The 26,225-nt window shown below is 37.9% G+C and overlaps 1 pseudogene across 1 annotated transcript in view; it reads right to left on the reverse strand.

Moving 5' to 3' along the window:
- Positions 1 to 805: 805 nt before the first annotated feature.
- LOC308187773 (2-hydroxyacyl-CoA lyase 1-like) overlaps positions 806 to 26,225 on the reverse strand; it is a 122,852-nt pseudogene continuing 97,432 nt past the window's right edge. Inside the window, exon 2 of the transcript in view lies at positions 806 to 1,677. The product of the transcript in view is annotated as a 2-hydroxyacyl-CoA lyase 1-like (transcript). The remainder of the gene's footprint in view (positions 1,678 to 26,225) is intronic.

Genomic DNA, 26,225 nt, shown 5'->3' on the forward strand with positions numbered 1-26,225 from the left:
GAGTGGCTGACACGCTGGAAGGCTGTGCTGCCATCCAGTGGGACCTCGACAGGTTGGAGAATTGGGGGGGGAGAAATGTAATGAAATATAATGAGGGCAAGTGTAGAGTCCTGCATCTGGGCAAGAACAACCCCAGATACCAGTATAGGTTGGGGACTGCCCTGCTGGAGAGACCCACCTGGGGGTCTTGGTGGACAGTGGGATTGCCATGAGCCATCACTGTGCCCTTGTGGCCAAGAAGGCCAATGGCATCCTGGGGTGTATTAGCAGGGGCGTGGTTAGTAGGCCGAGAGAGGTTCTCCTTCCCCTCTACTCTACCCTGGTGAGACCACATCTAGAATATTGCATACAGTTCTGGGCCTCTCAGTTCAAGAAGGACAGGGAACTGCTTGAGAGAGTCCGGCGCAGAGCCATGAGGATGATTATGGGAGTGGAGCATCTCCCTCATGAGGAAAGGCTGAGGGAGCTGGGTCTCTGTAGCCTGGAGAAGAGGAGAGTGAGGGGTGACCTTATTAATGTTTATAAATATGTAAAGGGTGAGTCTCAGGAGGATGGAGCCAGGCTCTTCTCAGTGACATCCAATGATAGGACAAGGGACAATGAGTGCAAGCTGGAACATCGGTGGTTCCGCTTAAATATGAGACAAAACTCTTTATGGTGAAGTTGACAGAACACTGGAACAGGCTGCCCAGGGGGGTTGTGGAGTCTCCTTCTCTGGAGACATTCAAAACCCTCCTGGACATGTTCCTGTGTGATGTGATCTAGGTGTTCCTGCTCCAGCAGGGGGATTGGACTAGATGAACTTTCAAGGTCCCTTCCACTCCCTAACATTCTGTGATTCTGTGATTCTGTGAAACCTTGGTGGAAGACCAAAATGCAAAATCCAGTTCAACCTTGCAGCAAGCAAGATGACTACATCAGCATGCTGTAATGCTGTGGATCTTGCTGCAGCTACACAAGTTGGATGGTTATCAGGAACTACTCCTTTTGCCATTGGTGCAGGCAAAAAAGACAGTCCACAAAGGTCCACCAACTTTCTGATGTTGTTTCCATCATTTGAATAAGCAGCACCTTTGCCAATGATTAACAGAGGCTGCTTGGCATGAGCAATGATAGATGCTGCCTTGGATACAGCAAAGTGTTCAGCCATGCTGATTGGAGGTGGTGGGCAGCATTCTACATAGTTGACAGAGCTCTTGTTCACCTCAAGACACCTCATCACAAAATCCCCAGGTATGTCAATATAGTAGGAAACTGGACAACCATACATGCTGGTTCTTACAGCCTTTTCAATAACAGAAGGAATAACTTCTAGACTGTGTGGGCGGACAGAGAGTTTGTTGCACAGCCTACCAGATTCAACCTGTGGAAATTCTTGGAAAGCTCCCATGGTTTCCTTATTTCTGTCAAAAGACCTTCTAATAACAATCAAAGTCCAACAGTTCATCCCAGCAAGTGAGTGTAAAAAACCTGAACCAGACACTACCAGACATATTCCTGGCCTGCCAGTCAAATATCCAACAGCAGATGCAGCATTACAGGCAGCTCGTTAATTTCTCATTCCTATGTATTTAATTCCAACTGCTTGGGCTGCAACTGTGATTTCAGTGATTGGAATACCAACAATGCCAAATTGGAATACCAACAATGCCAAACATGTATTCAACGTTGTGAGCTCTGAGGGCCTTGGCCACTAGCTGGGTCCTGCTCAATGCCTCCCCTGCTGCCATGACAGTGCCTCCACGCAGTCATCTACCTGGACTTCTGTAAGACTTTTGACATGATCTCACATGATATCCTAATATCAAAACTGGAAAACTATAGATTTGAAGGGTGGACCATACGGTGGATAAGGAATTGGCTCGATGGCCACACCCAGAGAGTAGTGGTCAATGGTTCTACATCCAGGTGGAAGCTGGTGACGAGTGGTGTCCCTCAAGGGTCTTGGGACTGGTGCTTTTAAATAGTTTCAGCAATGACATAGACAGTGGAATTGAGTGCACCCTCAGCAAGTTTTCATATGACATCAAGCTGAGTGGTGCAGATGATACAATAGGGGGAAGGGATGCCATACAAAGGGACCTGGAAATGCTTGAGAATTGGGCCCACGTGAACCTAATGAGGTTCAACAAGTCAAAGTGCAAGGTGCTGCACCTGGGCCAGGGCAATCCCAGACATGAGTACAGACTTGGAGAAGAACCCATTGAGAGCAGCCCTGCAGAGAGAGACTTGGGGGTTCTGGTGGATGAAAGGCTCAGTATGAGCCAGCAGTGTATGCTTGCAGCCCAGAAGGCCAACTGCATCCTGGGCTGCATCAAAAGAGGAGTAGCCAGAAGGATGAGGGAGGTGATTGTTGCCCTTTACTCTGTCCCTGTGTGGTGGTTTTACCGTGCTAGGCAGCTGAACACCACAACCGCTCTTTCACTCCCCCTCGTTAGATGAGGAGGGGAAGAAGTAAAGGAAAGAACAACTCATGGGTTGAGATAAGGATGATTTAATTACAGGGAAGAAAAAAAATAATTATTAAGGAAAGATTATTATTAATTAAACAATTTAACTAAACAATTTAACTAAACAATTAACAACTTAACTAAACGGGAAAAAAGGAAAGGGGAAAAGGGAGGGGGAAAGGGAAAACTAAACAAAACAAGTAAAGGCTGTGTGGAAGTGCAGAGGAAAGAAATTACTCTCTACTTCCCACAAATGAGCGATGCTTGACCACGTCCTTGAAGCAGGGCCTCAACGCACGTAGCCGGTGTTCGGGAGGAGGACAGACGTTTTCACAACGAGAGCCCACCCCTCCCCTCTTCCTCCTTTTTCCACCTTTTATTGCTGAGTGTGACATCATATGGTATGGAATATCCCTTTGGTTGGTTGAAGTCAGCTGCCCTGGTGATGTTTCTTTTCTCACATCTTTGCCCACCCCTAGGGGGGTTAGAGAGAGTCCTGATGCTGTGCCAGCACTGCTCAGCAGCAGACACAACACTGGTGTGATACCATTGCTGTTTTAGCTACGAGTGCAGAGCACAGCACTGTATGGGCTGCTGCAGGGAAAGTTAACACCCCAGCTTGACCCAGTACACCTTGTGAGGCCCCATTTGGAGTAACTTGTCCAGGTCTGGAGCCCCCAGTCCAAGAAGGATTTTCATGTTAGAATGGGTCCAGAGGAGGGCCACAAAGCTTACTCAGAAGGCTGGAGCACCTCTTCTATGAAGACAGGCTGAGAAAGCTTGGGATGTTCTGCCTGAAGAAGAGAAGGCTCTGGGGAGACATCACTGTGGCCTTTCAGTACTTAAAGGGGGCTTATAAAGAGGGTGGAGAGGGACTCTATACTCGGGTAGATAATGATAGGACAAGGGAGAGTGGTTTTAAACTAAAAAATGATAGAATTAGATTATATATTGGGAAGAAATTCTTCACTGTGAGTGTAGTGAGATGCTGGAACACGCTACCAAGAGAAGTTGTGGATGCCCCATCCCTGGAGGTGTTCAAGGCCAGGTTAGATGAGACCCTGAGCAACCTGATCTAGTGGATGGTGTCCTTGCCTATGGAACTAGATGATCTTTAAGGTCCCTTCCAACCCAAGCCATTCTATAATTCTATGATTCTTACTCCCTGCTACTGAAAAAAATAGAGGAAAATATTGCTGATCTTTTAACCAATTGCACCAAGGCACTGAATTCTCCTTTGATTACCTTTGGACTTCTTTTTGCTACTTCATCACTGCCAACATGAAAAATCAATGGATAATAATCAGAGTGCTGTACCAGGATAGAAAGTTTTCTAGTACTGTCTTTTACCCAAGCCCCTGTGAGGCAGCAGAATTCGCTAGGGGTTGGGACAAGCTGGTCTATTGTGCCCTCTGTTCCCCTCAGAAGAGAGTCACCTATGACAGCAACCCTTCTTTTTTTCTTGGTGGAGGTGGTCACAATACTTGGGATAGGCTGGCTTGCCCTAGGCAAACCCTCCAACCTGGATGGACCTTCATCCACATCATTGTTTGTCCATCAAATTCCAGAGCCTGTTGTATAATTGCACCTAGGTAGTGAGGTAGGTAGGAAGGATATTTGCCTGCTTCCCCAAGGAAAAATCTGCTTTCAATTCCCCCTGTCTCTTAGGTCCCCTGCTTTTGCCTGTTGGCAAGAAGGTAGGGAATTCTTCATTTCTTGTGTTGTGGCTGGCTGATGCACGCGTCTAAGGGAAGGTTTCAAGAAAGAAGTCTATTTATGGGTTCACATTCACGTCATAGTGCTTTCTTTAACTGATGCTTCCGTGTCGGTTGTATTACCACTAGGAAGTTCTGCTGAATCATGTACAGACTCATTTATGGTAACAGGATTAACAAAATTATATGTAATTTGGAGCCAATGAATAGATGGGTGATAATGTCTCATCTCCCTCATCATTTACCATTTTTTCAATTAACAACCTTGCTGCTTATTTATATTCTAAAAACAAACAAACAAACAAACCAAACAAAAACAAACAAAAAATAAAATATAAAGTATAACACAATAAAGACTTTGTGAGCTCACTTTATAAATTCCTTACAGTCATTGTGTTCATACTGTAATGTAATATGCATTTTCTATGCTTTCTGTGCCACGAAATATGAATGGTATACCAGCTTAAAACATTTTAACATTGTTTTGAAAACACCTTTTTTTTGGTCTTCTTAGATGTAAGTCAGTCTGTTTCATGTGTGTGGACTCTTAAAAATATTATAAAAATGTATTAAGTGAAATAGTACAAATTAATTTCACTAAATATACTGATTTTCACTGATGTTAACACACTTTTTAAATTTGTATTTTCATTTTGTTAAGAAATGCTGCAAAATTTGTCTAAAATCATGCCTTCCTAAGTGACTTCAATACTGGGGAATACTCTTGATAATGCAGTTTTCTACATCCATTAAGACACTGCAGTAACTTTCAGTTGGCAAGCCCATAAGGTATAAATCACACTGTTCTCTGACATTAGAGGACTGATAGCAGACAGAATGAGATACGAAATGCCAGATCTCTTTATCCAGTTCACGCTAGTTTGAAGTGCAAAAAGCTTGGGATACTGATTTCAGTATTGCTTGTAAATCTTGATAGTTGATGTTAGTAATACAGAAAATGTATCTGGGATTTCCAGAGTAATCGACACAAAGTTTCTATCAGTTAGCTTTTTCTGTTTGTAAAATACTCCTTTTCAGATACATTAGATAGATAGATTAGATAGATAGATAGATTAGATTCATTTTGCCAAGAACCCTGAAAATAAAATGGAATGGTGACAGTGATTCTGTTGCACAAAACTGAACTTAGTAAAACTCAGTGTGTCTTAAAATTACAGCTTTATACAGATGTTTCATATTTCCATCCTGTAGAAGCATCCTAGAACCTCATGTACTGCCCACAGATGAGGCTCATTTGAACAACTGATCTGGAAAATGTTTCTCTCAACCTGTTTTTGAGTCATGAATCTTCATGAAAATGTCTGTGACAATATTTTTATCTTGGAAAGACATTACAGCAGCATCTTAGCATGATCAAACTAAGAAAGGTTCTTCACTAATTTCTTCTTATGGTCGGACCAGATGATCTTGAAGGTCTTTTCCAACCTTAATGATTCTATGATTCTTTTGCTGTAGATAAGCACTTCCACTACCTCTATTTAAACAGAATTATCTCATGATATCTTGTGGCATACATTTTATACTGTTGTGACAGAAAAGGTAGATATTAAAAAAAAGCAAACTTAGCAACAACTAAACATCAAAAAAAACCAACAACCATACTGTTATATCAAAGTTAATTTAGTCAGCTGGTGAAAATAATATACAGATATGAGACATAACTTGCTTAACAAATCCTTTTTTTCCTTTTATTTTTAATTCAATTTCATCTCTAAAACTTCAGGAGTCATACTCACTCCATTTCTTAAATGATCAAGTTTTACAGAATCACAGAATAATCTAGGTTGGAAGAGACCGCCAAGATCACCTAGTCCAACCTCTGACCTAACACTAACAAGTCCTCCACTAAACCATATCACTAAGCTCTACATCTAAACGTCTCTTAAAGACCTCCAGGGGTGGTGACTCAACCACTACCCTTGGCATCCTATTCCAATGCCTAACAACCCTTTCAGTAAAGAAGTTCTTCCTAATATCCAACCTAAACCTCCCCTGGCGCAACTTTAGCCCATTCCCCCTCGTCCTGTCACCAGGCACGTGACAAGACAGAAATATACCACAATATAAAAACAATATAAAATTATATCTCTAAGGAAGAAACATACTGTAAAATACAGCATATTCTAAAAGTTTTCATTTTCAAGAATACTGCCTCTCTTTTGTTGATGCTTTTCAGTCTCAGACATGTCTCTTCTATAGCACCTTCTATTCACAGCAGAGGAAAAAAAAAGTTGAATGTTCGTTTTACAGTTACAAAATGAAAAAAAAAAGACTAATGCCACAAAAATAAATATATTTACAAAAGACTTCTTTATAGTTGAGCCTTTCTAGTCATGTAGTCTTTTTTTTTTCTTTTTTTTTTTTTCTTTACTACATCTAGTAAAGTGATCTACATTACTACTAAGTAAAGTGCAGCTTTTGCAAAAGACATCTTTACTCACAGTAATGCCAGTGGCAGTTATGGCAGTTAGGCAAGGAAAACTATGACATTAAAAACACAACCAACCAATAAAAACACATTTAAATATTTTCTTATGCACATAACACCGTAGGATTTGCAAAGTTGCTTTGTACACCATTTAACATTAGATTTTTAACTTTGTGGGCTATGTTATAGGACTCAATTTCCTACATGAACAATGAAACTTGAAAGGAAAATTCATAGTACTTAGACTAGGAGCTGACTTGTCCCATTGACTGGAATCTAATGCTTTAACCTGGTGCTTGTATACAGGGAGTATATAACCCCTGTATGAGGCAGCTTCCATTTTGCTTCTACAGGAAAGACCTGCAGTAAAAACATTTTCTGGAACTGTCAGAAAAGAAACAAGATCTGGCTGTAACAAATGACAAGTCATTAATGGGAATCTTTTTGCTAGACTACATGAGAACACCTAGTACAATGGTTAGTGTAAAGTAATAGAATAAAAGGTATTAGGACATTTGACTTCTGACTGGCTATGGAAGCTTGAAAATGGATTGCACAGTACTATGATGGAAAAGAAGTATATTGGCAAGACAAATTAGAGTGTTAATATAAAATATGTTCAAAAGCAGGAAGTGTGTTGGGGTTGAAACAGAACAACAATAACTGGAGCTGCAAGAGACAAACAAGATTCTAAGCATCTATGGTGTAATATAAGCTCTTTGTCTTATATCCAAGGAGACCCAACCATACATCTGCAGAGGTTTCAGTGGTTGATTATACACAGGTGGGACAGCTTGAGAAATAAATTGTTATACCCTTCACCCTGTTCTGAAGTCCTTCACTAACTTGTTAATGTTAGCTAAGATAACAGGTCTTATATAGCAGCAACTGGAACTTCTGAATTTGCTCTTGATTTGTATTAGAGAAATAGCTGTTTCCACCATCAGCTTCTCACCCCACCTGCTATAATTTCCAAGGGAACCAGCCACAGCTGGTTGGGCCAAAGTGGGAAAATTATAATTAATTGGCCCTTAGTGGCTTAACCATGATGTGCGAAGTAAATATGCAATGACATACATACATGCAGCTTAAACTGATTGATATATTTTTTCATATCTGTCAAAATCTAGACCATATGATCACACCAAATAAACTATCTCTATGGTTTGAATAGTATTTCAACATGTTGGGAGTTGTCTGGGTACATTTTTTTTGACACTAGGGGGTGTTTGATCTGCTGAAGTATGACAAAGTATAATATTCAGAGTTTTGTAAAGTATTTATCTTGAACAATGAGAGCTGCTGATAAAGATGAAGGCCATATTCCAGGCAGAACTGGTTTCCAATTAATTCCGAAGGGAAATCAAAAGCCTGAATGCTTGCAGTGTGTGACTTGTGTATGTGTGAGAAAAAAACAATTGAAAGAACAACAACAACAAAAAAATGAAAATAAACAAGGAAATCATAGAGATATCCATTTAAACAGAAGTTATTCTGGAACTGAATAATCTGGAATGGTAGACCAGATCCTGTATCCTTCATTCTTATTTGTTGTTTTTGTCTAGCCTTTGGAGGAACTTGCATTAAACTTGTAGGTAATATTAATAGGAGTTTGAAGAAAACTGCTTTTAAGTAGAGAATGAATAAGAAGTTTAGGTGCCTAAGCATAGTGTATTTACAATCACTGAAATATTTCTAGGGATAACTGAGCTCTTCATTTAGGGTTGGCCAATGTGCTGTCCTGGAAGAACAGTTGAGGGTGAGGAATAATATCCCAGGACATCTCAGATAAGGATATTAATCTGCAGGGGGTGTTGTTTGTATTGGTGCAGTGGGAAAAAAATAATAGGAAGATGTAAAAGCAAAAGGGCTAAATATGAAACTACAAAAATGATCATTATCATTCAGGCAAAAACAGAAAGAAAATGAACAATAAGACCTGTTCTACAACATCCACTGGTCTGACAAAACCCTCTGAAAGAGGTAAGGTAAGGTAAGGAGAAATTCCTAAGGGAATAATTCTTAAAATTTCTGACACATGTCCTTTTCAAACTCAGAGTAGGATGATGATACAAATGAGGTACTCAAGGAAATGAGTAACATGTTAGAGTACACAGCAATAACATAGTCCAGAACCAGGAAATGGTTATTAGGTGGCTGATGATTTTCCAAAGTAAATAGGGCTAACAACCTGCAGCCTAGATGTACAGCATTATGATTGAAAGTGCTAATGAATGGACACCTATGCTTATAATTATTGCACCCTGTTTCTTATTGTTGGTGCCTTGTAAATTTAATGGAAGTTATTTTGCAGCATCATGTTCACATATTTAAGAATGCCATTACTTATTATTAGCTGTATTGATTATATGTAGCCACCTGCATTCAGATCTTTAACTTCTACTATGTTTTCTACTATTTACCCATTAGCAAGTGCAAGTAGGACTCCTCCCCTGCCTTCAGCAGCCTGAACTTTACTAGGTCAGAGCCCCAGGGCTTTGTGAGGAAACAGTCTGGGAGTTTTATAAGCTGAATAACTTCAAGCTGTTCAATAAAATGTTTAAAATGTAAGTACTGTACCACTGGTGTAATTAGGACCTCAAACGTGCAGCACTGTGGCTATCTTATTTCTAATACAATTTGAAATTAGAGATGTTTCTACATAATATTGATTTATGAGACATAGCAATAAAATAACATATGCAGATGGTTTCTAGAATGCACTTGAAGCACTTCAGAAGGATTTTCAGTGACACCTTTGCATAGTGGGATAAACTCTAGAGACAAGTGTGCTACATTAGTATCAGTGTCAAGCTGACATTTCAGGGTCAGTGAACAAATATCCTAAAGCCCAAGTGTTTATTTTAGAGAAATTTCATATATAATGACCTTGATTTTATATTGTTCTTTTTTTTTTTTTTTTTTTTTAGGTATGCATATGACCTCTATCCAAATAAGTGTTTGTTGTGATTTACTCCAGGAATATTTTATTAAAATGAATTAATCAAAGCTCGATACAGTGCATTTTCTTTCCTGTTTGTGCTTTTATTCTTTCTCATATGTTGATGAAATAAAGACTTTAAATTATTAAAACACATGCACCCAGACATACACACACACATATATATTCATGCATATATAGGATTTATTTCTGCAGTCTTTAATTTGTGACTGCATGAAACATTAAAAAAAAAAAATCAAAATAAGGAAGATCTAATTCACTATCAAGCCAGCTGGTAATTTTTCATGTGGGCTTCACAAGGTAATTGTCCTGCTTACTCTTCAGGGTGAAAGCAGCTATACAAAGAAATTATTACATAATTTTCCCTAGAAGAGTTGCCAAAAAATACAAGTTTGGGCAGAGGAGACACAGAGAGTTAGTCACTGAACCCTACAGATACACAGATTATTAACTCTTTTGCCTTTATCTTTGCAAGGAAAGCTTTCCACTAGATTACTGAAATCAGAACCCTGTTCTTCAGTGACTAGTTCATTCATTTTTCTTCAGTGACTAGTTCATTCATTGGAATGTTGTAGTATAAAAGAACTCATTGAAATAAAAGTTTTCAGTGTGAAATGTGGTAACTAAAATTTACGAGCAGCTGTTACTAAGAACAGATACATGCATGGGACATGCAACCGTAGTAGCTGTGTACCCTACTTATTATTAAAAAACATCCTTAAAAGATGTGTTTCCCTGATGATTGATGTAGAAGCTTAGTGAAAGGGCAGTAGGGAGGACTGGTAAATGATGACTATTAAATATTCACAGACATCTGGTTGTTACTTATTCCATCTATGTCTTGCGATCAAGAAAGTGGACTTCCAACACACCTAGCATTCTTTGTGTTTCTAAAAATACTGTTGTTAATACTGATGTTGACTGGTATCACAGAAAACATACTGGTGACCATGAAAAGATGACAGACCAATCTTGCTATATGATGAATATCCTCATTTCTTCATTGAACAGACTGCATTGTATAAAACAGTAGCAGTTTAAGATATTACATATTGCCTGCCCATGATAGGCATAGTCAGACCTGTTTATAAAGAACCTGTATATCATGGATGAAATCTCATTGAATCATAGACACAGATCCAGATCTATGCCCTCTGTTGCTTTTTCATCATAATTTGTGTTTTAAAGCTGCCCTGTGTAGTCTTTCCACACAGCTATCTGTATAGAAACTGTATAATCTGTAATCTGTATAGAACAGAAGGCAGACTGGATGGACTTTGCATCCGTCATCTTCTAACTCCTCTGAAAGGCTACTGCAAACAAGACAAGTGGGAGAAGCCCCAGTGAAGCTGGAAGATATCCTGGAATCATTTGGGTAAATGACTCAATGGACTGATTCCATAAGAAATATATGCAAGAGAGAATGCAGCCTCTGTGGTACACGCAGCAGCCTTGGGTCCAGTACTGATGGAAGTATAGTGGTGTTACTGCAGTGTCAGCCAAGGATAGAAAACTGTTTCTCTGTAGATTTACAGAGAATGATGGTTTCTGTACTATGTTCTGTACTGTGCCATATACAGCCATTTTTTGTGCTTCATCATAAATTAACTTGCAGATTTAACCTTTAGGATAGAACATGGTGCTTTAAAAAATCATTGGTTGCTCAGGATTTTGGCAGATCTTGGATTTCATTTTGATATCTATTTTTGATATCTACCTGTATGTTTCATGGGCAGTTCTGCTTTTCTTTTCCTAGACTCATGATGTATGGATTATTATTATTATTATTATTATTATTATTATTATTATTATTATTTGAGTTAGAATATAATACATTTTAAGGATTCTGCTATCTATATTTTTTCTTAATGCTTCCAATGGACATTTTGAAAAAGTGATTTTTCTAATTACAACCTGCATTTTAACTCATTACATGGTAGAAATTTGAGTTCTGCATGACTGATAAAGATTGAAGAATTTTAAAGAAGAGGTACACATATTATGCATACCTTCTCTTTTTCACTTCTGTCTTACATATGTACAGCGATAAAAACTCTCTAAGAATCTCTCAAAGAAGTGTATCAGTTCTCCTTAGCTGTCACTGATTAGTTTCAGCATTTCAGTCCAATATAGGATAAAGCTTTTCCAGTTTCAGTGCTGGTGAATTGGCTTGCATTCTTTTAAGCATTTGTAAATAGTTACTTCGCAAAACCTCTCTTATTTATCCATCTTTTCAGATGGGAAAACACTTTTCTCAGAATTGATGACTACTTATTTTTCAGCTAAAGTAAATACAGGTCTATATCTCTTTTCATTTGTGCAAGAAGCTGACACATTCTGTCACAACATAGCATGAGTAAATGGGAAAGTGACAGCTTCCTGGCAAAAATTTTAAGAGATAAACATCTTTTTGTTTTGTTTTGTTTTGTTTTGTTTAAACAGATACTGAAAAAAATCAAATAGAATATTGCCAAGCTGAAAGGCTGTGGAATATACGAATGTAGCAAATTGGCAAATGAATGAATAAGCAAGATCCTGATGCTTATTGCCATCCCTACTATTTTATCTGTATTTGTCCATTACTTAATATGAAAGGTTTAAATAACGTACTAGCATTATTGGTGTAAATATGCGAAATGTTATAACTAGCACTCCTTTTTATTATATTTTTGAAACAATAATCAGATTAAAATATTCTTTTAAGCAATAATGCATTTTAACATAGTTACATTCTTACAGAGATCTCATAGATTCTTACCCCAACGGATTTAAAATAATTTAGTTATTAGATTGCTTTGGCTCAAAATTAACAAGATGAGGAAATATCAGAAGTTTTCAACTCAGTTCATAATAAGTAAGGAGAAAAAAAAAAGAAATAAAAAGTCTCATAAGAAACAGATTTGTTTACAGTAGGATGTAGTAGTTTAATGCAGGAGTGAGTTTGGATAAGTCATATGGCAGCTGGAAAAAGGTCAGAGAAAGGACTGAAAATATATACAAATTCTATGAAAGGAAAGCAGGAAACATTTTGCAAGGAAAAAAAAGAAAACTGAAAATGAACGTTCACAGATAAGAGAAAATTGAAGAGAGAGTGAAAGGCTGGGAGTGGGGAAAAAGACTGTAAAATCAGAAGAGTGAAGGTGAAAGAGCTGGATAAAGGTGGAAAAATCATTGGACAGTCTAGGTAAAGATACCAGAGATAAGAAGTGTTGTGAGAAAACAGTGAGATAAAGGCAGTTGTTTGTTTGTTTGCTTTCATTTTTACCCAATAAAAATGAGATTCTTAGGCTGGTAAAGAGAGAACATTTACAAGTATTGTTGTCCAGGACCCATGTGAATTTTCCTTATTTTTGAACACCAACACTAGGTACCTCTCAGGAAGGTACACATTCCATTGCTGTTTACCTAACAGCCAACACTTCTGGCTGCGAAAGTGGTTTTATTAGCTCAGTTTTCAAGTGGGGAAAATGAGGTAAGGACTAATTTTCATTTATTTTTTCTTTTTTTTGGGGGGGGATGGTGAGTGGGGAATGTGTGGTTCAACACATGTAGTTAGAATGATAAAGCCAGAATAACTATCTTGTGTGGAAATTTCTGGCTCAGGCTGCCATCATGCCTCATGTGATGTTGAAATATATCATATTTACACTTGTTGAGAAGAGTAGAGCTTGGATTTAAATGCAGTATATTTTCAATTTCCGTCATTTTTTTCTCACTTAACACTAACAGACAACTCTTCTGCAAACATCTGCAGTGTCAGTAATTCCATTAACAAAGAAGCCACTGTATTATCAACATACTTTAACTTCATTTTAATGTGTCATTTGCACTTCAAAGTCACATAATTTTTATTATGGTAAATCAATTAAAACTATTTCTCATGATAATTTATCTTCTACAGAGTTTATCATCTCAGAGAATGCAATATTTCCCAATTTCACTTCCAAGACAAAAGTGATGTAATTTGAATGCTTTTTACTAAGCTTATTAAGGATAAAGATCACAGAAATTTCAAACCCTGAAAGATAACTGTTTCATCTATGTGATAAAATGGAAGTCAAAATTTTGTAGCTTACTGGAGGTAGTAGGAGACGGTATGCTAATTAGTAATATAACCTCATTTACTCATTTGGTATGTCTCTTGTTTTAAATGACAGTCTGTCTAGAATAGATATCCAGTTTGATGCAAATCTGAAACGGAAATCAAGTGAAGCTACTGTATATTCAATAAAGCTTTATGTAGCATTCACACGGTTATACTTTTCTTTCTGTTTATAATCTAAAAATTACCTTGAACAAACATTTTCAAAGATCTTGCAGTGAAGAATAGGGGTTCGTATAGAAACATTCCCTTTCGGAATGGAGAGATGGGTCAGATCCTCAATTAACACGAATTGTCACAACTCCAGGGAAATCAGGAGAAAAATGTCAATGTACAGGATTTGAAAATCTGATAATGTGCATCTGTTAATAATAATAATTATAAAAATAACCTGTGTACAGTAACAACACCCTTGAAATCTAAAAGCACTAATATGAAATGAAAAGAGCATCTATATCTTTAGTGCATATATTTGAGTGTGACTGATGGTTTCTTTAGTGGCAGAAGGCTTAATTATTAAATGTTTACTTTCAAGTATGGTTAGGGGCACCTGTCCCTAGGCTTTTACTGTGGTTTGTGCTCCTGGCTATTCAAAGTGCTTTGAAAATGATTCCAGTCTGTAGTTCCTGCCTCTTCTTCATGTAGAAGTGCTGGGTTCACACATTACGTTATAATGAGGGTGAAACTAACAAGTAAGAAGTTAATAACCCTCCACTCTTAAAACTACACCAGACAAGCATATGCAGAGAGGCAGTAAAATAGTCCCAACATCCATTCCAACCTCTGGCCCCCTTTCTTTGCAACTGCACTATCACTAAATCACGGAATCACAGAATGTTAGGGAGTGGAAGGGACCTTGAAAGTTCATCTAGTCCAATCCCCCTGCTGGAGCAGGAACACCTAGATCACGTCACACAGGAACATGTCCAGGAGGGTTTTGAATGTCTCCAGAGAAGGAGACTCTACAACCCCCCTGGGCAGCCTGTTCCAGTGTTCTGTCAACTTCACCATAAAGAGTTTTGTCTCATATTTAAGCGGAACCACCGATGTTCCAGCTTGCACTCATTGTCCCTTGTCCTATCATTGGATGTCACTGAGAAGAGCCTGGCTCCATCCTCCTGAGACTCACCCTTTACATATTTATAAACATTAATAAGGTCACCCCTCACTCTCCTCTTCTCCAGGCTACAGAGACCCAGCTCTCTCAGCCTTTCCTCATGAGGGAGATGCTCCACTCCCATAATCATCCTCATGGCTCTGCGCCGGACTCTCTCAAGCAGTTCCCTGTCCTTCTTGAACTGAGGGGCCCAGAACTGTATGCAATATTCTAGATGTGGTCTCACCAGGGCAGAGTAGAGGGGAAGGAGAACCTCTCTCGGCCTACTAACCACACCCCTGCTAATACACCCCAGGATGCCATTGGCATGTTAAATGTATAGAGTTCTCACATACATTTAAAATCCTTGGCTTAGCCTCTTTTTGATTGCTGTTTCCAAGCATGTAGTATAATAAGGAGCTTCTCCTGTAGGTGGACTTTATGCTTGTATTTCACATGGTGAGGATACTTCTCTGGAATTAACACTTTGCACACTGGAAGACAAAGAGTTAAAAGCACACTTTGTCTTGCTTGCTTTACAGTACTTATGCTTGTAACCAATTTAGTTCTGTGTCTTTGCATGCAATCATGCTCATAAAAGTACAGTAGTACTTTATCACTTCACCCTTTTGGTTGTAACACTTTTCGTGCATTGTCGAAGGTTATTACCAAGTGACAGAAAAAGCATTGACAAAAAGGCTTTGTGAAGCTGTATGGAGATAAAACTACATAGAAGAGCTACTGTCTATATGTATGTATGTGTATATAAATATATATATATATACATATGAGGAAATTTAGGCTGAAAAGCGGCCTTAATGGTGTGATTTATTGGACTATATTACAGTGTCCCAAGGGATGTGGTAGAAGCCACATTAAATAATGGAAAAACTCACATCTCCTGAGGACCAGGACATATGGGAACTAAGCATAGGAAAACTGAACAGATTTTATCTAGGCAAGAATTAGCCAGTTTCTCCTGCCATTAAAATATTCCCAAAGGACCAGAACAGATATAGAGCATTTTCCCATCATTTGTATCTGTATGGCATATGCAGTAAGAAGTATGTTCCAAAATAATTTCCCTTGATGATTATTATTTGTCACTATGCAAAGTAACCAGTTTAACAGTAGGAATATTGTCCATAAATTAATCACTTCATATTTAGGACATTCATGGAAGCAGAGAATGAACCATTCTTTTGTATAATTAGCCTGGCAAATGCTCATTTAAGTATTATACGTTTAGGACATGCTTTTGGACAAGTAAGTGGGAGTTTTGCTATTACCTTCAATGGGAATAGTTAAAGAGACAGTTTCTCAGGAAAATTTGAGTCCTTTTTGAAATCAATAGTATTTGACTTTACTCAGTATGGAAAAGAAAATGCTCAGTATCTCATAAAGGAGACTCATTTGTTCTGGACCTACTCCCTGTTGAAGTCTTTAACATTTTGAACAGAATTTTTAAACCATGAAGGACCTGAATATCCCTTGTTTTGTACTTTATTTATTCCTCTGTGCTTTTCAGAATAAAATATCACTCTATAACTGCTTTAGTGTTTACCATGCAATTGGTCTTCACTCTGATAAAAGGGCAGGCTCATCACCATTCCATACTTCAGCTGATGGAGAAGTAAAGACCCACTTATGCAAGGTTACTTATATGAATTCTTTTTTCATATGCTAGAATTATGCATCAAGACATTTGGACTATAATGCAAAAAGCTGCCTACTATGTCACCACCTGAACATGTTATTAAAATGTTACTGGAGTGCTGCAATTTGACGGTTTCATGCAGTCAGAATCCAACAAACAGCATTTTAGAATCCCATCTTTGCATTACTATTTTTAAGGGTATTGATTTTTTTTTTCTAATCGCCTTTCTGAATTGTTTCTTGGGTTCAATGAGATTTCTTTATTCCCTAATTACAGAAAGCTTACTGAAGATAATACTGTTTTGAAATATTTTTTTTTGTATAGTTTTGGTTTGATATGCTGACATTTATGTAAATAAAGGCCTGTTTACTCAGTTTCAATATATAGTAGTCTTAAATCAGAGAAAGCTCATAATGAATATGAAAATAAAACATTCCTTTTTGTAAACACATCTGCAATCCTGACTGCATCTCACTAAGCTTTTTATAGGTTCATTACACTACTTGGCTCACATTGAAGTCACCTCAAATTTTGTTTATATTTTTTCTAACCATCATACGAATAAATGTTGGCTTCTGTTTAGATGAGTGACTGGAAAATATCCAGTATCTTCTTATAATCTACAGATTCAGGAAAACATAATGGCTATTACCGGTAGTATGCATTTCTTTCCACTTGTATGTCACATACTAAACTTTGGGAGCGGTCAAAAGAGGTGTCACTTACTAGAACTGCATGGGCTATTTTATGCAGAGACCTGAAGCTAAAAACAATTGCCTTTCATTTGTGTAATTGTGAAACATTTGCAGCAAAGTTAGCTGACATGTATAAGCATATAACCAATGATAATGAGGGGTTTCTAAACATTCTGTTGTTACAGTTTGACCAAGAGCCCTGGTACCAATTACCTTCCTATTTAATTTTTGTTTGTTTGTTTTCTTTTCCCTCCATTTACAGCTCAGATTCTTTTGGAAATCCTCATTATAAGATGGCTAAGTATTAGCTTTAGAAGCACTTTAGACCTACCTCAGCTCTGAATTCCCCTGCCTGTGCTGATGTGATTGCACTCTGTTGCAGGCCACTGGACCAGCTTCCCATTTGGTGCTCTTGCCATTAAGATTCTTACCACTCGACAGTATATTCCTACAGTCTACTCAAAGAGTATAAGGTTAGGTCTTAGTTGAGAAGAGCTATTTCAGTATTCCCAGGAAACTCACCATTATCAATTATAAAACCCTATAAACTGTAGAAGGACAAAGTTATATACATATGCAATCATGGCTTCAGCATGTACAGTATTTACATTATATAGACTATGTTAAGGCATTTTGAGAATGCATTAGCATTCTGAGAGATATGCACTATATAGCATGGGATAACAGATTTAAATAACATACTTTTCTTCCAACAAGGTATATTGGGTTTATGTGGAAAACTTTTTGTAGTGTGTGTGTGGCGGGGGAAGCACAGGGGTGGCCTTTGTGGGAACTGGTCCATCTAGAAACCGGTCCATGTCAGGTAAGAGCCAGCTTCAGCCAACTTCAATACGGACCCACTGCTGGCCTAAGCTGAGCCAATGCTGGTTGTACTTCCGTGACAGCAGATTTCAGAAAGGGTAAAAAGTGCTCTGCAATAGCAGCTGGGAGAGAGGAGTGAGGAAAATGTAGAAAGAAACAGCCCTGCAGACACCCAGGTTAGTGAAAGAGGGGGAGGAGGTTCTCCAGGCATCAGAGCAGAAATTCCCTGCCAGACAGTGGAGAGGACCATGGTGGAGCCAGCTGTCCCCCTGCAGCCCAAGGAGGACAATGTTGGCTTATATATGCATGCTCCAGCCTGTGGATGAACCCATTGTGGAGCAAGTGGATATGAACTGAAGGAGGCTGTGGCCCCTGGAGAGCCCCCACAGGAGCAGGCCCTGCGCCGGAGCTGCAGCCTGTGGAGATGATCATGTGGTGGAGCAGGAGGTCTGTCAGGGCCTGTTGCCCATGGAGGACTCATGCTGGTGCAGGCTGTTCCAGAAAGATGGCATCCCATGGTATGCACCCATGTTAGAACAGTTCTTGAAGAACTTCAGTCTGTGTGAAGTCAATGTACGATCAGTATGGGAAAGACTGTGTGGGATAGATCCCATGCTGATAGATCCCATGCAGAGAGTGACCATGAAGGAGCAGCAGAAACAAAGCACTATGGACTGACCGCAGCCCCCATTCCCCGTTCCCCCATGCCACTCAGCAGAAGGAGGTAGAAAAATGTGGATGAGATGAAGGTGGTTTTAGTTTGCATTTAGTTCTCACCGCTCTAGTTTGCTAGTAGTTGGCAATAAATTACATTAATCTCCCTATGCTCAGTCTGTTCTGTACCTGTGAAAGTAATTGGTGAGTGATATTCCTGTCCTTACATCAACCCATAAGCTTTTTTTTTTTATTTCAATTGTATTTTCTCCCCGTCCTTCTGAGGAGGGGGAGTGTGAGAGCAGTGTGGTGATTCTTAGCTACCTATCTGTGTAAAACTATCACACAGGATGCTCTATTTATTTTGCAAACCCATTGACTTCAGTATAAGCAAGCTCACCATTTGCAACAGTGGCAATACTTGTAGCTCACAAGATTCTTTCATGCATAACAAATGATTAACTACTTATCAACATAAACAAAATGTTACTTGCGTTAATTAAATGTTGTTATTGATAGTTCTTATAAGTTTTTATCTGCAACCAGCTAACATATTAGCAATTTCTGGAGTACAGTGTTATAAGAATTGTATTTTCCAAAACTAATGTTGAAATTCAGTTACTTGGTCAGCTGGGTTGGAAAATTTTAATTCACCAGTGTGAATAGTGTTGTAAAATGTCGATATGGTTAAGATCAATCATGTCCTTCCTATTGTATGGCTGCATGTAGAATTGTCTAAATCCTTGAAAAAAGATATACAAATAATTTACTTAATCTTGGCACTGCTCATAAATCTTCAGGTAATAATTATTTATTAAATGTTTACTTGAGGTGAAAATTAGACTTCAACAATTCAAAGCAGATTCAAAGATGCTTGGATCTGTAAGGGTTTTCTTCTTTAAATTTAAACTTTAAACCAGTCTCTCGAGATCCATCTTGTTTCTGCAAGCCCTAGGGAATAGCAGGAAATTCATGCATATTTAATATTAGTCAAATCAACCTATGCAGTAACCATGCTAAAAGAACAATTATGCATACTATTTATGTAAATATGGAATAAAAATTACATGTTTTTATTTAGAACATTAGTAAGACTTGTATATTATTTAATTTAAAAAGACATGCTTTGTAGTGATTTTGAGCCATTCATTTACAATATATATCATAGCAAAATACTGTAATTTATTTGTATTTTCATATTCATCTTTACTATAACTAGGTTAAGACTAGTATAAACTTCAGAGAAGAGCACTGTTTTGTATTACATGGAAAATACATGCAAATGTTTATTTGTGCCAGAGATAATTAAACACTTTATTTAAACTTTTCTAAACTTATAAGATGTCGCAGAATTAATTAACTCTACATTTTCGTAATTATAGTAGTATTTTTCATCTGTATAATAGCTTTCAAATTCTGCAAATATGATTTATATTTTCCTGATGTGATCTAATTATGGAGAATGCTGCATACTTTAATCAGCCTGGAAACCAGTCTCCAGTTATCTTTTGTCTCCTAGGATAGAAATGCTTCTAGAGGAACAGAAGAAGGTCTTCACAGAAACCATGACTTCACCCTTTCAGAAACTACTGACTTAGTTTATATCAAACATCATCTTTATGTTTCTATTCTTTATATTTTTATATATATATTTTTTTTTATTTATTTTCACTATTCTTTAACGTTTTCATAAATGACTTGGATGCAGGACTTGAATATGTACTAAGTAAGTCTGCAGATGACTGGACAAGATTAAATGCAGGGTGCTGCACCTGGGCCAGGGCAATCCCAGACATGAGTACAGACTTGGAGAACTTATTGAGAGCAGCCCTACAGAGAAGGACTTGGGGCTTCTGATGGATGAAAAGCTCAACATGAGTCAGCAGTGCATGCTTGCAGCCCAGAAGGCCAACTGCATCCTGGGCTGCATCAAAAGAGGAGTGGCCAGCAGGTCAAGGGAGGTGATCCTCCCCCTCTACTCTGCCCTGGTGAGGCCCCACTTGGAGTACTGCATCCAGGTCTGGAGCCCCCAGCACAAGAAGGATATAGAGATGTTAGAACGGGTCCAGAGGAGGGATACAAAGATGATCAAGGGGCTGTCGCACCTCTCCTATGAAGACAGGCTGAGAGAGCTGGGGCTGTTGAGCCTAAAGAAGAGAAGGCTCTGGGGTGACCCCATTGCAACGTTTCAGTACTTGAAAGGGGCTTATAAAAAAGATGGAGAGCAACTCTTTGCTCAATCAGATATTGACAGGATGAGGGGGAATGGTTTTAAACTAAAAGAGGGGAGATTTAGATTAGAGGTTAAGAGGAAGTTCTTCACTCGGAGGGTGGTGAGGCACTAGAACAGGTTGCCAAGAGAGGTCGTGGATGCCCCACCCCTGGAAACGTTGAACACCAAGTTAGATGAGGCCCTGAGCAACCTCATCCAGTAGGTAGTGTCCTTGCCTATGTCAGGGTGTTTGGAACTAGATGATCTTTAAGGTCCCTTCCAACCCAAGCCATTCTATGATTGTATGGTAAGACATTAAACTGAGAAGCCAGTGATTCCCTCGAGGGTAAAGAGGCCTTTCAGAGAGATTTGGTTTTAAACTAAAAGAGTGGAGATTTAGACTAGAGGTCAGGAGGAAAATCTTCACTCAGGGTGGTGAGACACTGGAACAGGTTGCCCAGAGTTGTTGTGGATGCCCTGTCCCTGGAAGTGTTCAAGGCCAGGTTGGATGAGGCCCTATGCCACCTGATCTAGTGGGTGGTGTTCCTACTCATGGTAGAGGCGTTGGAACTAGATGATCTTTGAGGGTCTAGAGGGCAAGACATATGAGGAGCAGCTGAAGTTACTTGGTTCGTTTGGCCTAGAGGAAGGGAGACCTCATGGTAGCATACAGCTTCCTCACAAGGGGGAGCAGAAGTGCAGGTGCTAAACTTGTCTCTCTCGTGACCAGCGATAAGACCCAAGGGTACAGCATGAAGCTCCAACAGGGGAGGTTCAGACTGAGTATTAGGAAAAGGTTCCTCACTGAGAGGGTGGTCAGGCACTGGAACAAGTTCTCCAGAGAAGTGGTTATGGTACCAGGCCTATTGGAGTTCAAGAAGCATTTGGACAACACTTTCAGACATATGGTTTGATTTTTGGGTGGTCCTATGAGTAGCTGGGAGTTGGAATTTATAATCCTTGTCACTCACTTAGAAATCACTGTCATGAGCAAAACAGACTTGACTGGGAAAAAAAAAAATATTGCCAATTTATGAAAAATGGAGTTGGACAGTGAAAAGCAAAGACAAAAATAAAAATATATTGCCCTCCACCCCCTCTTTTCCAAACTGAACTTTATTCCTTCATTCCTGGCTCCCCCACCTCCTCTTCTCCATCCTAAGAAACACAGGGGTGGTGGGGGACAGTGGACTGTAGTAATTTCAAAATATTTCCTCCCTGCTGCTCCGTCTTCCTCATGCTTTCCCCCTGCTTGGACTCTTCCATGGGCAACGTACTCCACTGTGGTCTTCTCCACAGGCTGCAGGTGAATCTGTGCTCTACCTCCTGTAGTACTTCTCACCTCTGCTTCTCTGACCTTGATGTTCACACAGCTGTACCTCACACTTTCTTTATCTCATTCCTTTTTGTGTTGTGCAGCATTTTGTTCTTTCTTAGATATGTTTTCAGAGTGGTGCCACTAGTGTGGCTGCTAAGCTCAGATGTGCTCTGTGGTGGGTCTGTTGAAGACAGTTGAAATCAATTGTGTCTTGGGTGGGGCTGCCCCTGGCCTCTCCTCTCAGAGGTCACCCTTGCAGCCCCCTGCTACCAAGCACCTACATGCAAAACAATACACATATATAAAATATATATCCAATATATAGAACTTTCCAGAATTTTTCCATTTGTAAACCAATACCAGGCTCCACAGCAGGGTATCAGTAGAAACAAAACACAACCAACAAAGCCAATCTCCTTCTGTCATACCTATAGTGCTAATACTGGTTCAGTCAGTGCTGAAAGACCAATGTCCAAAGTAATTAAAAACTAATGATCCAGATAACTGCATCATCTTGCTTTTACACTAGATATCTATATTGTATCCTGAATGACTAGACCACAAGCATATAATACGCAATTGTTATTGGCAGATTGAGTTCCTTTCCTTCAAGTGGAAGAAACCTCATATTGAAGGTTTCAGGTTCAATCTCTACAAGTGATCTCTGGTTAGGTATATTACATGTGAGAGTAATAGAAAGGAACAAAAGGTGATAAAAAGAATTTTATTAAAAATGCTTTTGCATTTTTATGCAATGTGAATACAGTTTTTTTTTTTTAAATGTATATACATGTTCATTGTATTGTAACAGAATAAGAAGCTAATTCTGCAAACAATAGGGCTATTGAATCATAAATGTTATGCTGATGAGCAGAATTTGTGACATCAGACTTTTAATCATGTGTCTTGTATCAGTATGGCTATATTTTTAAATTAGGTTATTTATTAGCTTTATTAGCCTGTCTATGACAAAACACAGTAATTTTTTGCTTTAAAGACAAAGTACAAAAAGATTAGCAGCCTTCACTGCATATGTAAGTTATCAGAAGACGGTTTCAAAAGTTCTTTTTAACTTTTGAAACTATATATGTTTATATATTAAGCTTTTGCAGTGGAAATAAAAAGGAAAATTAGAACTCAGCTGAAGGTTAGCAATGGCACAAGACCCCTACCTGCAGATTTTCCAAAAAGGTCTAAATGATGATTGAATCAATTTAAAGATCTAAAAGTTGCTGCTGAGCTATGGTTTAAATGACCAGAACACAGCAGAGATGGCAGTAACAGATTTATCACAGAATGGTCATCAAAACTGTGTGTAATTGATAGCCAAATTGATAGCCAATACCCCCTGACTACTGAAACTTTCTGAAATGTTTTGTTTTCTGTTGATTATCGAGTTGTTTTATATGAGCATTTATCATTGGAAAGAATATCTAGCTCTCTTTATTTTCAGTAAAATTGACTCCAGTATAGTAGTGTGGGGCAACAACTTTTAAGTTGCCAAATGGTCAAATGTTTCCATAACCAGTGTTAGTCTTGCAAATGACCTAATCTGTGTTTTACACACAAAAAAAATGAAGTATTAGATTTTGGAATACAGTATAGAATAGTTCAGCAGCGTGGGTTTTGTTTGCTTTTTTGTTTTTGTTTAAGCAAGTTTGGTTTAGACTGATAATTGTCAATGTATAGATACCTAAAGTCAAACTGAATTTCTTCTAGCCATGTGCTTTGGATGCATGAAACGAGAGAGCCATAAATTACCTAGTGCAAGAATGTGTGCCATCAAGTTTGAACGTTTTCATACATTTACATTTCTAGACTGCTTTCCTCAGATAATTCTAAAACATGTACTAGTTTATATTGCAGATATGCAGTCACATCCCAGCAAACTGTATAACGGTGACATCTCTATACAGTACAGAATACTGGTTAATGGTGAGAATGAGGACATAACAGCTAAAAGTATGTGGATGCTGCAAGTACAAAAAGTGCATGGCAAAAGGATCAGATCACAGAATTTATAATAGCCCTCATCACTTTTTCACTAAGATTTAAAAATAACAGCTATTTGAGTAATAAATAAAACCAGAGGTGTGTGTATTCATGTTTCCAAATTTTTCCAGTCTCTACAGCCAGACATCTACATAAAGAAATTAACAGAAATCCTACACGAAAGACTAAAATGAAGAACTGGCTGAGACCACCTTCCTTCTTATTTCTGTGGCTCCTCAGAGAACTTTGAATTTTTTATCATTGTGTTTTAAAGATAATGTCAGATAATGTTGATTTCTTCTCCCTTTTTGGTAAAAAAAAAAAAAAAAAAAGTCCAGAGGCATGCAAAATTGGAAGCTTAGTGGTTTTTTTTTGTTGTTGTTGGTTTTTTTTTGTCCCTCCCATACACAAAGGTCATCAAGGGGATGATAAAATTCTTAATTAAATTTTAGATAATTACTGAAATTTGATGATTGGATAATATAAAATGAGGATTGAAGCAGTCATTATAGCATGCGAATTTTGAATGGTAAATAGGACAGACTGATTAGAATTATAGAATCATAGAATCATAAAGGCTGGAAAAGATGTCCAAGATCATTTAGTAGAATCATCCCCCTAGCACCAGTATCGCCCACTAAACTAAGTACCCTAATCTAAGTACCCCATCCAAACTTTACTTAAACACCCCCAGGGACAGTGACTTCACCACCTCCCTGGGCAATGTGTTCCAATGATTAACCACTCTTTCTGAGAATTCTATGGAAATAGAACGTAACAGAATTCCATGGGAATATTTTTTCCTATGCTTGTTTACTCAGGATCCAGTTACCCTCTTGCTGGTATAAAATGTATCTTCTTCCCTTCATTCCCTGAAATCATTCCTGAGTTAAGATCCCTTGGAAAACTACAGCCATTTTTTTTTAATATATTAGTAAATTCATATTCTGAAAAATAATTAGAAAAAAAGTCTTTAAAGTAATAATTAATTAAAAATAAAAGGATGCAAAACTTTAATTTGAAGTTAAGATTTGAGTTTATACCTATCTCAGCGTGAAAAAAAAAAAAAAAAAAAAAAGGATAAGGTAATTTCAAGGTGCTTTATGAAGTTTCAGAAACCCAGCTGCTGAAATATCAAAGTAGCTGCTGCAATATCAAAGTGAATGGAACTAGTAAAATAGTCTTGGAAAATTTATCCACGAACAGACAATTAATCATTGATATTATGTTATAGTATGGGGAAGCAGTGATAAATTGCCTGGTAAATTACACTATATTACAGAGTATACAGTAAACACACATATTCATAAGAAATAATTATATATTTTAAAATAGATAAAACAAAACTTCTATTTGTAAATGGCAATTCCTATAACATATATATGATTCGAAGAGCTATTTATCAAGTTCACATATGTCTTTTAAATTAATTTTCACAGATATTAGTGGCATTATACAGATATATTTGGCCTAATATGTGGGGTTTTAAGAATAACCCTCAGTGGAAGCTTTGATTGATGGAAATTTCCACACCCAGGATTAACCTTTTTTTTTTTTTTTTTAATGTATTCCACTAAAGTGTGTTTTGTACTTTCTGTAGTTCTATCTACATATTTATCTATATGCTACTGGGTGAACACACTAAGAAACAATTTACAAGATCTGTCTCTGTTTATAGTTTGCTCATGCTTATAACATCTCAGTGCCTGAAAATAAAAATAATTCGAAACTGTCAGGTAAGAAAAGTGTATCTGACTAGTCTCCTTTATAATCCAAGCCTAAACCAACACAAGGTATAAATGTGCTGTAAAGTAGGGCCAAAACTTCTGGCCTATTTAACAATGAGTAGTTGGAGATTTCAGTCCTCTTCTGCTAGGAAAAATGTCTGAGAATTGAATACACCACACATGGACAAAATGAGAAAATTAGAGAATATTTTTGCTTTATCTTTTTTTTTTTAATTATCTTTACATTTATTTATTTATTGTCAATGTGCCGAGCTAAGATTAAAAAGAATAGATACTTATTATATCATTATTGTAGGTAGTGCTAACTATGAAAGTAGGGTTTCTGGCTATTGTGATTTAACTGTAGTTTGAGA

Source organism: Anser brachyrhynchus (genome assembly GCF_964034855.1).
Source record: "Anser brachyrhynchus genome assembly, chromosome: 1".
In the NCBI taxonomy this organism is placed as follows: domain Eukaryota; kingdom Metazoa; phylum Chordata; class Aves; order Anseriformes; family Anatidae; genus Anser; species Anser brachyrhynchus.